This window comes from Equus asinus, chromosome 26 (assembly GCF_041296235.1).
Source record: "Equus asinus isolate D_3611 breed Donkey chromosome 26, EquAss-T2T_v2, whole genome shotgun sequence".
In the NCBI taxonomy this organism is placed as follows: Eukaryota; Metazoa; Chordata; class Mammalia; order Perissodactyla; family Equidae; genus Equus; species Equus asinus.
In genome coordinates this window covers 40,791,112-40,809,166 of record NC_091815.1, presented here as the reverse complement: position 1 = coordinate 40,809,166, position 18,055 = coordinate 40,791,112, and the positions used below count along the sequence as shown (strand labels likewise).

At 45.4% G+C, this 18,055-nt stretch overlaps 1 long non-coding RNA gene across 1 annotated transcript; it reads right to left on the bottom strand.

Moving 5' to 3' along the window:
- Positions 1 to 3,807: 3,807 nt before the first annotated feature.
- LOC106847397 (uncharacterized) lies at positions 3,808 to 16,922 on the bottom strand. The gene is made up of 3 exons (XR_001402137.3): positions 16,795 to 16,922; positions 4,501 to 4,606; positions 3,808 to 3,833 (listed from the first exon to the last, which is right to left on the bottom strand). It is a non-coding gene; the product is annotated as an uncharacterized lncRNA (long non-coding RNA).
- Between the last annotated feature and the right edge of the window lie 1,133 nt (positions 16,923 to 18,055).

Sequence of the window (18,055 nt, the reverse complement as noted above, 5' to 3'; positions counted from 1 at the left end):
AAAAAAAGTGCCCTGCGAATATTTTTGGCAATAAAGCCGTTGGGGTAAATGTGAAATCCACATGGAGCTGCACCTACACATCATCTTCATCCCCCTGGTAAGTCCTGACCACTTGTCTTTATAGCAACATGACATATTCTCATCAGAGTAAACAATGAGATTCCTTATCTACGTTTGTTTTGTGGAGTTTATCATGAATTTAACTTGAATGTGTTTTACTGTTTGTTTGAGCCCTAACTGAACCCCTAGAAAACTTCTGAGGTGGACCTGGAGAAGACTCTCAAGTGAAGACTAAAACATGTGAAAAACCCAGTCAGAGGAAAGAATTAGGATTCACCAGGGAAGACCGCACAGCTACACGATCACCATCACGCCTCAGAGAAAATACAGAAAAAATAAACATGTACATTGGGATTAAGAAAAAGAGCGTGTTGGATGTTTAAAATAGCAGAAAGAAAGGACTTGGTGTTTTTTTAAACTTAACTGAAGCCTTCTCTCACCACTTACCTCACATGGTACTGGAAGTCCTAGCCAGAGCAATCACACAAGACAAAAGAATAAAAGGCGTCCAAATGGGAAAGAAAAAAGTAAAATTGTCATTATCTGCAGACGTGATTTTATATATTGAAAATCCCAAAGACTAAACTAAGAAACCGTTGAATTTAATCAATGACTTCAGTGAAGTTGCAGGATATAAAATCAATACACACAAATCAGTTGCATTTCTATACACTAACAATGAAGCACCTGAAAAAAGAACAAAGAAAACTATCCCATTCAAAATAGCATCAGAAACAATAAAAGACCTAGGAATAAATTTAAACAAGTAGGTGAAAGATCTGTACCATGAAAATTATAAGACTTTGTTGAAAGAAATGGAAGACACAAGTAAAATGGAAACATATCCTGTGTTCATGGGTCAGAAGAATATCGTTAATATGTCCATACTACCCAAAGCTATCTAGTGATGCAACACAATCCCTATCAAAAATCCAACAGAATTTTTCACAGGAATAGAAAAAATAGTCCTAAAATTTGTATGGAACAACAAAAGACCCCGAATCATGAAAACAGTAAAATAGGACCTATCTTATACCACTTACAAAAATTAACTTGAAAGAGACCTAAGAATTAAACATAAGACCTGATACCATAAAACTAGAAGAAAACTTAGGGAAGAAGCTCCACAACACTGGTCTTGGCAACAATCTTTTGGATATACACCAAAAGCACAAACAAAAGAAAAAATCAACACGTGGGACTACGTGAAACTGCAAAGCTTCTGCACAGCAGAAGATACAATTAACAAAATAAAAACGCAACCTATAGAAGGGGGGAGAATATTTACGAACCATGTATCAGATAAGGGGTTAACATTCAAAATTTATAAAGAATTCATAAAACTCAATAACAAAACAAATTAAATTAGAAAATGGGCAGACGAAGTAAATAGACACTTTTCCGAAGAAGACATACATGTGGCCAACAGTACATGAATAGGTGCTCAGTAGCACTAATCATCATGGAAATGCAAATAAAAAGCACAATGAAATGTCACCTCACACTTGTCAGAATGGCTATCATCACATGGGTTTCTCAGGGCCACCTGAAAGAGGCCCTGAATGCTGTTCTTTTTCTGCTACATCTACTCCTTGTCTTCCTCCTCCCTTATGCCTTTTTCTTTACTATCCCTGTGACTGCTTTCCACTGCATGCTAAGGGAGGAGCTATAGCTGAATTTGTAATTGCACAATAGCCACTGGTTCTCTCTCCCTTAGGAAGTTTTGGATGTACAGTGAGGTCCCAGGCTGTCAATTTCCAATATGACTCTCTCTTTTTTTTTTTAAAGATTTAATTTTTTTCCTTTTTCTCCCCAAGGCCCCCAATACATAGTAGTATATTCTTAGTTGTGGGTCCTTCTAGTTGTGGCATGTGGGATGCCACCTCAGCATGGCTCGATGAGCAGTGCCATGTCCGTGCCCCGGATTCGAACTGATGAAACACTGATCCACCTGCAGCAGAGCACACGAACTTAACCACTCAGCCACGGGGCCAGGCCCCAATATCACTCTTTAAATGACAAAAGTGATGATCTGCCCCAGAAGATTTTCTCACAGCGATGACACTTATGGGGTTTCTCTTTGGTAAAATGTCTCAGGTGCCAAGTTAAGGTGTTTCCTATGGCCACAAGATTTTCCTCAGGAGTTGCATTCAAAAGATCTCTCCCCAGTATCAGTTCTCTGATAACGACATAGGTAAGTTCACCTGCAAAATGCTTTCCGACGCTTCCTACGCTTTGAAGTGTAAGAGACCCTGAGTATGAAGATTCAAAGGCTGGGTGAGGCACGGATGAAGGCTGAAGGCCTGTCCATGCACTATATTTGCTATGTTTCTTCCCAGTGTGACTCCTCAGGCATTGAGGAGTTAGGGAAGAGCACTTACAAAACGCTCTCTGATATTCTTTACACTCTAAAGGTTTTCCTCCAGCATGGATCCTGCTATGCCAGAAAAAGAAGAAAGGGTGAATAAAGGCCTTTCCACTCAGGGCTTCTCTCCCGTGAGAACCCTCACATGATGAGTGAAAAAAACACTGTCACAACAGGCTTACCCACATATTTTGCACTCGAAGAGACTTTCTCTAGAGTGGGAAATATTATTTTGGACAAAAGCAGAGCTGTCACAGGAGACTTTCCCATGTTCTTTGCATTCCTGAGGCTTCTCCCCAGTGTCAATATACTGGTGCTGCATGAGGTCTGACGTGGTTGAAGGCCTTCCCACACTGGAGGCACTCATGGCTTTGCCGAGTGTAAATCCTCACATGTTGACTGAGGTCTGCCTGCTTGACAAAGCCTTTCTCACGTGCACTGCCGTCACAGGGCTTCACGTCAGCCCAGTCTGCTGATGTCGAACAACAAGCCAACGTTTGCTCAACCCTTGCCCGCATTCCTTCCACTTGTGGAGATTCTTCCCTGCATGGACCATGGAAGCTGCACCTGGTCCATGGGAGTTCTGTTCACGAAAAGCATCCCCTGGAGCCTCGCTACTATGACCATCTCGAGTGGGGGTTATCACCTGTCCCCACACCACTGCGTTCAGAGCGCGTCTTCCCGGGGAGACTCTCCTTGTGGGATAACTTGTGGGAAACTGTCCTGGGCTCAAGCGCCCTTCCTGCATCTGGCCCTCTTTGTTCCCTGGCTCACCCCGACCAGGAGTCCCTTGAGACTGTGAGTGAACTGCCCCTGGAACGAGGCTCCTTCCAATAAGGGCAGCTGAGGTGGGAGGTTTTATGGTCTCAGGTTGTACTTTCTCGCCTAACAGAATCCACTACACAAAAGGGCCCGTCAGTGACGCCAGCACAGAAAGGCCTCCCCACATTCAGTGCTCTGTGTGGCTTCTCCCCACTGTGAGGGGCCTGGTGCTGGACAAATCCAGAGTCAACCAGGAAGCTCTTGGGACCCACCCTGTGAGTGAAGGCCTTCTCTGACACGTGGGTGTGTAGCTCTTCATGTGGCCTTCAATGGAGCTCTGCAACAAGGCCTGGCCCTTCTCCCTTCTGAGGAATTTCTCTCCACTCTGCTGCTTCTGCACCTGGTCAAGGTTTACACTGAACCAGAAGTCTCTCCAAATCATTCATACGGTGGTGTACGGGTGCTGCCACATGGTGTCCCTGTGGCTCAGCCAGGTGCAAAAGTGTCTTTCAAGACCAGGCTGCACATGTCACAGGGCTGAGCCATCTGGGTGGAAGGACCCACCCTGGGAGTTCTTGTCTGTGACACACCCACAGAAAGACCCTGCTCAGAAGGTGGATCCTCATCCTCCACTCCTGCCAACAAGCTGATGGAAGATAAATGCCGGTGAAGTGAGTGTCTAACTGGTGGCAAATGGCATCCCATAACCAAGGTGTGTCTGATACGACCAGGGATTAGCCTGTGGCACTTTGGCAGAACACAGGAGCTAAAATCAGCACAAGAAAGGGCTGCTGTGTACTGTGGGCCTCTAAAGGTCACAGAATGGAGCAGACGTCACAGGGCAAAAGGGACAAGGACGGGGTACAGTGTAAGGAGGAGGAGCACAGTCTCCAAATCACTCCTCCACCAACTGTTTCCTGCCAAGGCCTTGGTTCCTTGTTACACGTGAGTGCTGTGCAAAAGGGTCTGTCCAGGGCAGAAAAACCTGCCTGGATGGAATACTTAGTGTTCAAGGAAAATTTAAGGATATACGTGTCTCATGACATGTTGAATGAAAGCCAATGCTGTAGAGACCTGCATGGAGGATTCAGAGAAGAAGAGGTGAATTGTGGAGACTAGAAGGGTGGGGGACTAACGGGGACCTGGGACAGAGTGGAAATGAAAAGTGAGCAAAGCACCAAAGAACGAGGAAGGACAGTGTAGGATGACATTAGCCCCTGGCCTTGGCCCCAAAACACCAGTAAACACAGGACAAGTTACTGGTGTAATGTGAAGCCAGCCCTGATGTGACCATTCCCAAAGTTTCTACTCACCAGGCCTCGTCCAGGTCTTCTTTGCTGTGGCTGAGGCTGTGTCTACCTGGGCTCCCCTCCTCTGGCTCTATTTGGGTAACTACATGAGACCTGGACAATGAAAATCCTATGGAGAAAGAAGAGTTGGTGACTGGTCAGCAGTGACTTAGGGAGACCCTTTCCACAGAGAGGAAAATTAAATATTAAACAAAGAATCGTGGAAGAGGGTCTTGCAGGAACAACTCAGTGTTCTTCACAAGCAGTGACCATGTCAGTGCCTGCAATTTCTGGAAACTTTAAGCACCAAGAAATGTCAATTAGACGAAGAGGGCAGAGCCTTCTGCCTGTATTCAACTGGCCACAACTCACATGGTCCCAAATTAAGTGGAAGGAAATTTGGAACATGCTGTCAGCCCAGGTGTCCAAAACAAGAAAATGGGACTGGTAAGCATCCAGTCAGTTTATGTCAAATCTATCAATTTGGTCACCACATATTTCATTATTTCCCCTGTGTATTCTACACTGCCACCCTTTTAGTATTCCGACAACACAAAATACCATCTAATCACTGAGCCCATCTCACTGTTACAATCTCTAGGGTGTCTTGTCCTTTGCATTATGTTCAAATACTTTTCCTTAACACCAGGACATTATTAACACAAAATACATCCTCTCTACTCACACCCCATATACAGTGGGTCAGGGACATAAGAGAAGGACATACTGAAAGCGCCAAAGGAATAACCACCAACATACATTCTATACTCAACAAGAGTGTTTTTCAAGAAAGAGCACGAAATAAGACTATAAGAGGCCAAAAATGAGAACTGTGGTAGAAAACTAACCCACACAAAGTGAATCCTAAAGTTTTCACTTAAGTCCGAAGGAAAGTAATCCCAGTGAAAGGTCTGCAGCAATAGAAGGAATGAAGATCCAAGAGAAGGATGCGTCTGTGGATTCATATTCATTACCTGCATAAAACATCAACAGTGTCTCCTGCCGAGCAGAGTGAGAGAATCACCTCTCATGCAATCCTCAATAATACTCCTTATCTTGTGCAAGAGAGTGAAGGTATTAATTCTATACTCCGTTATGTTAAAGACGTGTTATCATTTTTAGCCTAAACATTAATAAAATAGGATGTACATTCACAATTAAAAGCAAAGTTTAGAATGTAAATATACAGATTTTTAAAACGAAGTACAAGAAACAGAAATGAAGGGAAAACAAGAAGATACGTTTTCATGCTCATCACTAATCATCAGGGAAATGCAAATCAAAACCACAATGACATATCACCTCATACCTGTCAGGATTGCTATAATCAAAAAAGCAAAATACAAGTCTTGGTAAGGATGTGAGAAACTGGAACCCTTGCACACTGTTGGTGGGAACATCAAAATGGTGCAGCTGCTATGGAAAACAGTATAGCTGCCTCAAAAAACTAAAAGTAGAACTACGACATGATCCAGTATTCCCACTTCTGTGTACATATCCAGAAAAACTGAAATCAGGACCTGGAAGAGATATTAGCAGTTCCATGTTCACTACAGCACTATTCACAATAGCAAAGATGACCTAATGCTCTAAATGCCCACCAACAGAGGAACAGAAGATGAAAACATGATATATACATAAAATAGAGTATTATTCAGCCTTTAAAAAGAAGTAAATTTTGCAACATGTGACAACATGGATGCACCTGGAAGATATTATGCTAAGTTAAATGAGCCATAGAAAGACAAGTACTGCATGATTCCACTTATATAAGGAATATAAAATAGTCAAACTCATATAATCAAAGACTGGAATGGTGGTTGCCAGGAGCTGAGGGGAAGAGGAAATGAGGAGTTACTAATAAATGGGCATAAAGTTTCAGTTAAGTAGCATGAATAGGCTCTAGAGGTCTGCTGTACATCATTGTACTCATACGCAATAATAATGCATTGCAAACATAACATTGGTTAGATCTCTGTTAAGTGTTCTTACAAACAAATAGTGGTTGCCACAGGAGAGGAAAGTGGGAAAGGTGGGTATGTAGGTGGAACACAGGGGATTATTAAAGCAGTGAAACTACTCTGTATCATACTGGAATAGTGGTAATATTCCAATATCTGTCAAAACCCATAGAATGAAGAACACAGAGAATGAACCCGAATGTAATCTGTGGACTTTAGTTAGTAATCATCCTTTGGCTCATCGGTTCTAAGAAAATGTGTCACACTAAAACAAGATGCCTTATCAGGAAACTTCAGGTCTGGGGATGGTGGTTGTGAAGGGGAATATGGGAACTCTGTACTCTCTGCTGCATTTCTCCGTGAACTTAAACCTGCTAAAAAAATAAAAGTTGATTTACAAAATGTTAATCATTCACCAACTCTGACCCTGCCATTCCGTTCCCAGGTATTTAACAAAGAAAAGTAAAATAGACATGATCACTGCAGCCCAAGATGCTCCTGTGAGGTGTACACATCACCTCACACCTGCTTCCCAAAGTTTAGTAATTAGAAGGACTTACAGTAATACGCTTACATTTAACTTGCTTTTCTTTAATACTAATGAATTTGAACATCCTTTTGTAGTCTTGATAGCCACCTGGTTTTCCTCTATTGGTGATATAATCATACTTTAGTTCATTTGCAGGGACTTTGATAACATATTCTGAAATAGGAATCTAAATCTTATTTGTCTAATACTGAGCAAATGCAGATATTTTAAATGTCTTTTCTCAATCCTGCAACTCTATCTAAATTCTGACTGTCATGAGCTTTATGGAACACAAAGTTAAATTTAGATGTAACTACTCAATTCTTCACCTAATATATGTTACACTATGGAATTAAAAAGAATACCACTGGAGATTAAAATCTTGGAGGGGTTCCCAGATTTCTAACACTACTTTCTTTCCTTTTCCTATATCATACTCCCTGTGGACTTTTCTCAAGTGAGCCAACTGGTTTGAGGATTTCATGAGATGGTGCTTGTGAAAGACCCTAACACAAAACATGTCATATAATACATAGTCAATAAAAATCAAATAATCTCCTCTTTTCCTTCTGCATCATATTATCTGCCCTTTATTTTCTCTTTTTCTTCTATCTCCTCATCTTTCAACTCCTGCTGTTTCCATTCTATCCTTTTATCTAAAGGTGTGTGTGTGTGTGTGGGGGGGACACTAAGGATCCCATCCCCAATGGTAATGATTTCTTGGATATGACACCAAAAGCACATACAACAGAAGTGAAAATAGATACATTGGACTACAGTAAAAGAGAAAACTTATGTACATTAAAAGAAAAAAGACCAACACAGTGAAAAAGCAAACTACAGAGTGAGAAAATGTTTGCAAATCATGTACCTGATAAGGGGACAACCTCAGAATATACAAGGACTCCTAAATGTAAACAACAGAATAATTCAACTTAAAAATAGGCAAGGGATCTGAACAGGCATTTCACCAAAGATGATACAAAAAGGGCAACAAGCACAGAGAAAGATGCTCAACACTACTAACCATGAGGAAAATGCAAATCTAAATTACAATGAGACACCACCACACACACATTAGGATAGCCAATATCAAAAAACAAAAACTAAGAAGTTTAGGCAAGGATTTGGAGAAATTGGAACTCTGTGCAATGTTGGTGGGAATATAAAATGGCACAGCCATTATGGAAAACAGTTCCCCCAAAAAACTAAAAGCTGAATTACCATATGAACCAGCAATTCCATTTCTGGGGATGTACTTATAAAGAATTGAATGCAGGGTCTCAAAGAGGTATCACTACACTTATGCTGGTAATATTATGTACAACAGCCAAACAGTAGAAGCAAACTCATAAATCCTTTTCTAGTGCGAAGCCTCCAATGCCTAGGAGTGTGGAGCTGCATCTTCTAAGAACTTTAATAAATGGCTAAACTCCTAAGGACTTTCTCTGATGTATACTGAGATTAGAGCTGGCCCTAAAAAACTGGCCATATTTTCAGCACACATAAGGCCTTTCTCCAGCAAAACTCCCCTATCTTTAATGAGACTGGCGTTGCAACTAATAAATTTCCCCATTCACTGCACTCATAAGGCTTCTATCCAGTGTGGATTTTCTGGTGCTTAACAAGTTTGTGTTTGGGGATGAAGCCTTTCCCACATTCACTAGACACATAAGGCCTTTGTAGAGTGTGAATTTTCCGATGTTTATTGAGGCTGGAGTTACATCCAAAGTATTTCCCACATTCACTGCACTCATAAGGCATTTGCCCAGTGTGAATTCTCTGACATTCAATGAGTATGGAACTGCATTTAAAGAATTCGCCATATTCACTGCAGTGATAAGGCCCTTCTCCACTGTGAACTCTCTGCTGTTTAATGAGATAGGAGTTGCATGTAAAGAATTTCCCACATTCTCTATACTCTTAAGACTCTTCTGCAGTGCAGATTTTCTGATGCCCAACAAGTGTATTTTTTGCTGTTGAAACCTTTATCACATTTCACTGCACTCATGAGGCCATTCTCCAGTGTGGATTATCTGATTCTGAAGGAGCTGCAACTTTCTTTCTTTTTTTTTTTTTCTGAGCCCTGAGCTAACTGCCAGTCCTCCTATTTTTGCTGAAGAAGCCTGGACCTGAGCTAACATCTGTGCCCATCTTCCTTTACTTTATATGTGGGACACCTACCACAGCATGGTGTGCCAAGCAGTGCCATGTCTACACCCGGGATCCGAACCAGCAAACCCTGGGCCGCCAAGGAGTAGAATGTGCGAACTTAACCACTGCACCACTGGGCTGGCCCCAGAGCTGCAACTTTCTAATGACGGCCTTTCTCCACTATGCATTCTCCATTTATTGCAACTGGAGAAGCATCTAAAGAATATCCTGCATCCTCTGCACTCTTAAGGCCTTTCTCTAGAGGGAAGTCTCTGATGTTTAATGAGACTTGAAATGTCTGTAGACTGTCCTGCATTCACTGTACTCATAAGGTCTTTTCCCAGTGTGAAGTCTCTGATGTGTACTGAAGTTAGAGATGTACCTAAAGAATTTCCCACATTCTGTTACACGGATAAGGCCTTTCTCCTGTGTGAATTCTCTAATGATTCACGAGAATGGAGTTGGATGTGAAGACTTTCCCACATTCACTATACTCATAAGGCTGTTCTCCACTGTGGATTATCTGATGCTCAAGGAGTTGGTGTGTTGTAATGAAACCATTCCCACACTTACTGCAAGCACAAGGCGTTTGTCCAGTGTGAATTCTTCCAAGTCTAACAAGACTGGAGTTGTATTTAAAGACTTTTCCACATTCACTGCACTCATAAGCCCTTCTCCACTGTGAATTCTCCAGTGTTTAATAAGACTGGAGTTATGCCTAAGTAATCTCCCACACTGGTTGCACTTAAAAACTTTTTCTATGCTGGGATTTCTCTGATGTTTAACAAGATCAGAATCGTGACTAGAAATGTCCCACTTTTGGTGAACTCATAAGGTCTACTTCCAGTGTGGAGTTTCTCTTGCTCCTCAAGTATATCATGTGACTGATGGCTTTCCCACACTGAAAGCACTTGTAACCATTTTGTCCACTTTGAAAGGTCTCCTTGCACTCAGTGTCCCGTGTGGCTTCCCCCCACTGTGAGGGGGGCCAGGGCTGGAAGGTGGAAGCCCTTCCTACCTTCAGTGCACGTAAAGGTCCTTTCTGTCATGTGAACTCCATTGTCCATGACAAAGGAAGGATTCCTGCTGCCCTTTATGTAAATTGTATCACTAGTCTGCTTTGGATGCTGATGCAGTCTTGCCCCATAACTATATAGCCCTTGACCAGAGTGTGCTATGTCATGCTCAGCCAGGTACAAAGCGTGTTTCAAGACTGGGCCACACTTATCACATGGCTGGGCCTTCTGGGTGAATGGATCTGGCTTCGGAGTGCTGACCTGTGACAATCCCAAAGAAACACCTTGCTCAAACGGTGTCTCTTCATCCAAGGCTCCATTCCACCTACCTGTAAGCAGAGAGATGCTGGTGAAGTGCATGCTGACTTTGGTGGCAGGAGGCAGCCCAATTAATGAGTGTCAGTCACATCCACGAATAAGTCCAAGGAATTGGTGAATGACAATGAGGACTAGAACCAACAAAAGGAAGGCTTTCAGTGCAGAGCTGGGCCTGGGAAGCTCGCATGAAGGGAAGGAAGCAAGGAAGGCGTACAGTGAAGGGAGAGACAGGGTCCCTAACTCACTCTTCTGCAAACAGCTTTCAACAAGGCCAAGGCTGCTGGTGACTAGTGAGCAGAGTAGAAGGTGTGTCCAGATGCACAAATGAAACATTTCACAAGTGAAACAACAGCTGGTGCTCACGGACTATACAGGGATATGTACAGACCTCTCAACACCTTCAGTGTAGGCTAAATGTTGGAGAACCCTGCAAAGGGAGCCGTGGAAGAGAATGGGTGAGTGGTGAAGGTCAGAGAGCTGTGTGTCTGTTGGGGAAAAGACAGGGCCCCCAGTCAGAGTAGAAATGACAATGGGGAAGAAAAGGTGGAAGTAAGATGTGGCCACGGACCCTGCATCACACAGTGGTGGGCTCAGGACAGATTCCCAGCATGTGAACTCAGCTCTGACTTACACCATTTACCAGCTCTTATGCACCAACCAGGACCTTCTGAGCCTCTCCTGCCATTTTTCTCCTATAAGTATACCACCCTGTCAGACATAAGGGAGTGGCCAACCGGCCTCCAGAGTGACCCATCTCATGACATCCCACATTCTAAAATTACAAGAACTTCAAAAGAGGGTCTTTAAAAACACAACTCTGTGGCCCCACAAGTAGCTACCAGGTCATGCCTGAAATTACTGGCACAAGTAGGCCCCAACAAATCTCAGCAACAGGGAGGAGGAAGGCCTGGGACACAGAGGTTTCAAGCATCAAGACAGAGTTACCGAATCACAGATAAGCTGGTGGGCTCTCTCAGAAAAACTTCAATATTTCTGACTCTCGAGCCCTGTCTTGCACGTTCTTCAGAGCAGCAGGGATGGGGGACTTGGGGAGAGCGGGTACAGTGCACACAGTCTAGCCCTGGCACCAACAACACACATGCAAGCAACCAGGAAAGGTAGTGGTATCTGTGGTCTCATGGTGGGAAGGACAAAGCTACCCATGGAAAAAAACAGAGTCTAGCCCAGGACAGTGGGGTGTGTGAGTGTTGTCCTTATAGAGTACAAAAGTGCAATGATCTCCAGCACATGACAGTACAGGGGTCTCTGAGCCTCATCAAGGAGGTCCCACTCCTGGAGGAATTATTTGGCCACGTCATCAGAGACCACACAGCCCTGCCAAAATTGGGACAATTCAGTACATGAGCAGCTTCTTGTTCTGTGTTTTCTTGAATCTGTTATTTACCTAATTGCCATCCATGATGTACAGAGACATGTGCCATGTTCTGAGAGACTTTCGTTCCCTCTCCTCCTCACGTACACATCATTCTTTGGACTGTACCCCTCTCATGTCTGCAACACCTTCATTGTTGCAACAATTTCTGGCCACTGAAGACCACACCACAGACATTTCCATGGCCTCTGACCATGCAACACTGCACATGGAATCTAGGCAGTGCATGGCAAGTGCAACCAGCATCCTATTCTGCCCCAGGATGCCAAAATCCCATAGCACCTGGGGCAGCCTCTAGCCCTGACTTGAAGGTCTCCCCACCTAGTCCTGATTCTTGGTTTAATGCAGTCACCCAAACCTATGTGACGACTTCATCATCCTTGGCCCTGTCCCACTTCTGCACTGGACATGTTGCCCCATAAGCAGTCAGGACCTTCCTCTCTCTACCTGAACATCAAAGCCCAGTTGCACTCCCAACCACTGTCCTCACCACAGGCCTAGAAAACTCCTAGCTCATCCTATTTCCCCTCAAATTCATCTACCAGTCTGAATTAAATGATCCAGGCCCCACCAAGAATTACTACAAAACACTGGTCAGTCATTAGAAGGGTAATAAGACCCACACTGACCTTACTGCCATCTTTACTCCTGCAATGAGATGCCTGAGCATCCACCCTATGATCCTTCTCTTTGTGGAAGCCTTTTTCTCTTTTAAAAGGTTTTTTTTACTGAGTTTGTAATAGTTTACAACATTGTGAAATTCCAGTTGTACATTATTGCTTGTCTGTCACCATGTAAGGGCTCCCCTTCACCCCTTGCCCCCACAATCCAGTCCCCTGCCCCCAGTAACCAGTGAACTGTTCCTACTGTCTGTGTATCTTCCCCAGATGAGTGAAATCATCTGGTGGTTGTCTTTCTCTTTCTGGCTTACTTCACTTAACATGATACTCACAAGGTCCATACATCTTGTTGTGAACGGGATGATGCTGTCTTTTTTATGGCTGAGTACTACCCCATTGTATATATATACCACATCTTCTTTATCCATTCATCAATCAATGGGCACTTGGGTTCCTTCCATGTCTTAGCTACTGTGAATAATGCTGCAATGAACATAGTAGTATATAAGTCACTTTGTATTGTTGATTTTAAGTTCTTCGGATACCCATTAGTGAGAGAGCTGGGTCATATGGTAGTTCTATTTTCACTTTCTTGAGAAATCTCCATACTGTTTTCCATAGTGGCTGCAACAGTTTGCATTCCCATCCGCAGTGTATGAGGGTTCCCTTTTCTCCACAACGTCTCCAACATTTGTTATTTTTTGTCTAGGTGATTGTAGCCATTCTGACAGGTGTAAGGTGATATCTAACTACAGTTTTGATTTGCATTTCCCTGATGATTAGTGATGCTGAACATATTTTCACGTGCCTATTGCCCATCTGTACATCTTCTTCGGAGAAATGTCTGCTCACATCCTCTGCCCATTTTTGGATCAGGTTTTTTTCTTGTTGAGTTGTGTGAGATCTTTATATATAATGGAGATTAACCCATTGTCAGATATATGATTTGCCAATACTTTCTTCCAATTGGTGCACTTTTTTTTTTTTTTATTAATGTTATGATAGATTACAACCTTGTGGGATTTCAGTTGTACAATTTTGTTAGTCATGTTGTGGGTACACCACTTCCCCCTTTGTGCCCTCCCCCCACACCCCCTTTTCCCTGGTAACCACCGATCAGATCTCCTTGTCAATATACTAACTTCCACCTATGAGTGGAGTCATATAGAGTTCGTCTTTCTCTGACTGGCTTATTTCGCTTAACATAATAACCTCGAGGTCCATCCACGTTGCTGTGAATGGGCCAATTTTGTCTTTTTTTATGGCTGAGTAGTATTCCATTGTGTATATATACCACATCTTCTTTATCCAATCATCAGTTTCTGGGCATGTAGGTTGGTTCCACGTCTTGGCTATTGTAAATAATGCTGCGATGAACATACGGGTGCAAGGGACTCTTGGGACTTCTGATTTCAGGTTCTTAGATACCCAGTAATGGGATGGCTGGGTCATAGGGTATTTCTATTTTTAACTTTTTGAGAAATCTCCATACTGTTTTCCATAGTGGCTGTACCAGTTTGCATTCCCACCAACTGGTGCACTTTTTGTTTTGATCCTGGTTTCCTTTACCTTGCAGAAGCGCTTTAGTCTGATGAAGCCCCACTTGTTTATTTTTTATTTCCCTTGTGGAAGCTTTTCTTACTTGTCCACCCCACCTTGCACAGGCATACCACCTTACAACCACTGTGCTTCCACATCTGTCTTTCTAATGCCCACCACCACCATCCTGGTGCCCAACTGAGAAACCTAGTCCTTGGCCCCTTCCTTCACCTTCTTTGCTCCCCAATGGCATCACCACCATAACCTGAACAGGCCCACTCAGAGATCTGACCTGCAGTTTCATTCCAGTTCACAGTGGATACTATGTCAGGGCTGTTTCCAACCTGAATGCCTCTGGTGAACACCAGACCTGTGTGTTCAACTGCCAAAGGGACACATCCACTTAAGAGTCTCTGGAACATCTGGGATGTGGCCAAAACATGACTCTTCATTTTCCTCCTAAAAATTCGTCCTATTGCTGACTTCAACCATCTTATTGAGGGAACAGCCATCCTTACAAACAAGGCCAAAAACCTGGGGGCCTGACTCCTCTGTCCCCTTCCATCCCACCTCCCAGCCTCCCTCCCTCACTACATCATAAACTGTGGTTCTAGGTTCAAAACAAATCCAAAGGCCAAAGTCGCATCCCTTCTCCACAGCCGCCACTCTTTTCCACTCCCCCCAGCACTCACCTGCACTGTGGTAAGAGCTTCCTCCCAGATCTCCCTGCCTACACCCTCACCCCTACTTTTGTCCTCCACTTGAGCCAGAGACAGCCTACTCAAATTGGATCAGATCACATCACTCCTCTGCTCCAAACCTTCCCTCACTCCCATCACCCTGCACATTAGAGGCCCAGAACCTGAGGTTGTCATTCCAGGCCTGATCCCTGGGCCATCCCACCACCCAATACCAGCTCCATATTCCCACAAGATACAAGAGAGACTTTCAGTTTCCGGAAGATTCCAGCTCAGTCTCACCAGCAAACATGTGAACAGTTTAGATCCTGTGCCCAGGATCCCCCGTCACATGTTATTCCAACAATTGTCAGAAATGCAAACAGCACCACATAATCTCAGAGTGAGTTCAGGACCCCTGGCCTGGTGAAATCACATTGTCCTCTCACTCAACAGTGGAAGAAGGATAGGTGAAGAGTCTCAGGGCATCAGCATTCCCAATATTGTGATGTCAAAAACACTGGGGTGATAGTGAGTTGAGCAAAGGCCTGGGACACCCTCTACTCACCTGTGCAGGGTCCACAAGCATTTCTGCCATTGACAGGGGGCCTTGTGGGCAGAGGGAGGCCATAAGAAATGGGTAACCAGAGTAGGATCCTACAGGCTGAGCTGTACCACCTTCTCCGACCTGTCCCAGTACAAAGTGATCTCAGGCGGATGGTCTAAGCTCAGCTCCTCAGACCTCACTGCTTCTTACCAGCTGTGTGATTCTGAACAAGAAGTGAACCTCCCTGAGCCTCAGTTACCTCACCTGTAAAATGGGAATAAGAATGGTTTCCATCTCATAGGGCTAATATTGTTACCAAAAATTCATGGTAGACACTACAGATCAATGACTACTGTCCATAGTATTAATAGTTCTGTATATTCCTTAAGTGCAAATGAAGTAGTAGGATTTAGAAATTTGGGATACTTTTCCTGTGTGTGTGTGTGTGTGTGTGTGTGTGTGTGTGTGTGTGTGTGTGTTTTAATAAAGGAAGAGTCTTTCTATTTTTTTTTTAAAGACTGGCCCTGAGCTAACATCTGTTGTCCATCTTTCTCTTTTTTCCTTCTTCGGGAGAAAGCCGCCCAGTACACAGTTGTATATCGTAGTTGGAGGTCCTACTAGTTCTGCTATGTGGGATGCTGCCTCAGTATGTCTTAATGAGCCATGATAGGTCCGCACCCAGGATCTGAGCCAGCAAAAACTGGGCCGTGGAAGCAGAGCCCCCAAACTTAACCACTAAGCCACGGGGCCGGCCCCTATTTTTCCCACTTTTAAGGTTTAAGAAGATATGACACATACATAAAGCTTTCCACTGTAAGGAAATACCTATAAATAAATTTAAGTCCCTACTAGTCGTTAACTGTTTGAATAAGTTTAACTTAATGAATATGTTCACATCTAAGAGTCTATTAATTGGACGTACTTAGCGAAATACTGCTTACCTGGTACTTAAATCAATAACTGTTTCACATGCTTTTAACTTATCCAGTTGTAAGGAGGAGCTGAGCATGCAAGTCAAGCTACTAGTCCTTTCAGCAACCGGCCTGCCTGCACCACAGTCCTCTGAGGGAGCCTGCAGAGGCCTTGACTGGACTGCGGACCATCGTCTTGCTCTGAAGCCTGGAGGTGAGGCTGCAGTGCCCTCGTCTGGGACCCAGCTGCTCCACCAGCCTGGCTGACCTTTCCCTTTGTCCACAGGGAGCGGCCTGAGGGGTTGCTCAGCCTACAGCCTGGAGAATCGAAACCACCTCACACCTCAGTCTCCATCTCAGGCCAATTCCTTACCCATTTAGACCTTTCCTTCTAGAGACACAGGCCAGAACCCTCCAAGGAAGGCTGTCTCATTTCCGGAGGAAGCATCAGGGATGCCCACCTCCCGGTCCCTCGTCCCCTAAGTCTCAGCCCTCCCCTGCCTCAACACGGGGCCCATCTGAAACCACCACCTTCAGACACTCCCTCCTCCATCGGATCCCCAGAACACGCCATGGTCCAGTCCACACCCTCCACCCTTGCACATCTGCAGCCCAGCCCTCTGCCTGCTCTCCGAACCTTTATGGCCACCTACCCAAGCGACGTCTCCACCTTCTCACAACTCCATCCCGAGACCTCTAAGAATCACCGCGTCCAGAGGGAACCCGTCATCTTCTCTGTGAAGCCCGTTCCCTGCACTCACTTCCCCATCTCTGTTCTTTTCAAGGTTCAGGCAAAAAGAAACTGGGGATGCTTCTCTCCCTACTTTTGCTCACCGCCACACTGCACGCAGCAGAGAATGCTGTGACCCTAAAAGTCGGTCCCAAATCCCATCACATCCCTGCTCTACGCCACGGCTGTGGGCCAGCGCCTCCGTCACCCCCCGGACTCCACTGCCCTGTCCTCCACCCCGTCTGGCCCCTTTAGGCGCCTCTCTGGGCACGTCCAGCCGCTTCTCCCGCGTCACAACGCCCCGCTGCGGGCGGGACTCCTCCTCGCCCCCGCTCCCTGCGGACAAGACGGCCCCCGGCGCCCCCGAGACTGCTGACCCCGGAGCCCCCGCAGCCTCGGCCCGGCCGGCCCTGACGGAGCCCCGTCCACACCTCAGCCCAGCGGCTCCAACGGCACCGCGCCCGCCCCTCCGCCCGGACCCCGAGGCCGCGCCCCTCCACCCGGGCTCCAGCGCTCGGAGGCGGGAGTCGGGCCGGGGGAGGCCCGGGGACGCGCCACCCACTCCAGGCGACGCCATTGGCGCGGCCTCCGCCACCGACCAGCGGACCGGCGGGGCCGGGAGCAGAGCCGCCGCGTCCCCACCGGCTCTGCTGGCTTCATGACCCTCTCTGCGCAACGGGGACAACGTCCAGTCTCGAACTTTCTATTCACTTCCGCCCCAACTCCAGACTCAGGACCCGACAGCGACTGAAAAGGCCAACAGCACGATGAAGCCGCCGGAAATCCCGCCCCCACGCGATGCGGACGCAGGAAAGCGCCTCTCCCTGCGAAGCCCTCACTGGCTCTGTGTGTCGTCGCCGCTCGTCGCGCAGGTGTCTGGGTAACGTAGTTCCCATGCTGTTACCGCCCTTTCGCAGAAAGTAGGTGGTTCTGGACTCTGGGAATAAAGGCTGAGGGACACGTGACCTGCTCTGATTGATGGAGTTCCCGGATTCCAACCTGGGATGGGCTTTGCTGGGTCTTAAAGGAGTCACTCCAGATTTCCTTTGGGTGCAGTCTAGGACGTCACACAAATGTGTACAAACCTCCTTTTAGACTCCAGGAATGGCAGCACATTCCCACGGGCTGCTCATAGAAAGCGACAGAGCATACCGTGATGTCACTCGGCATCCCCTCATAGCTGT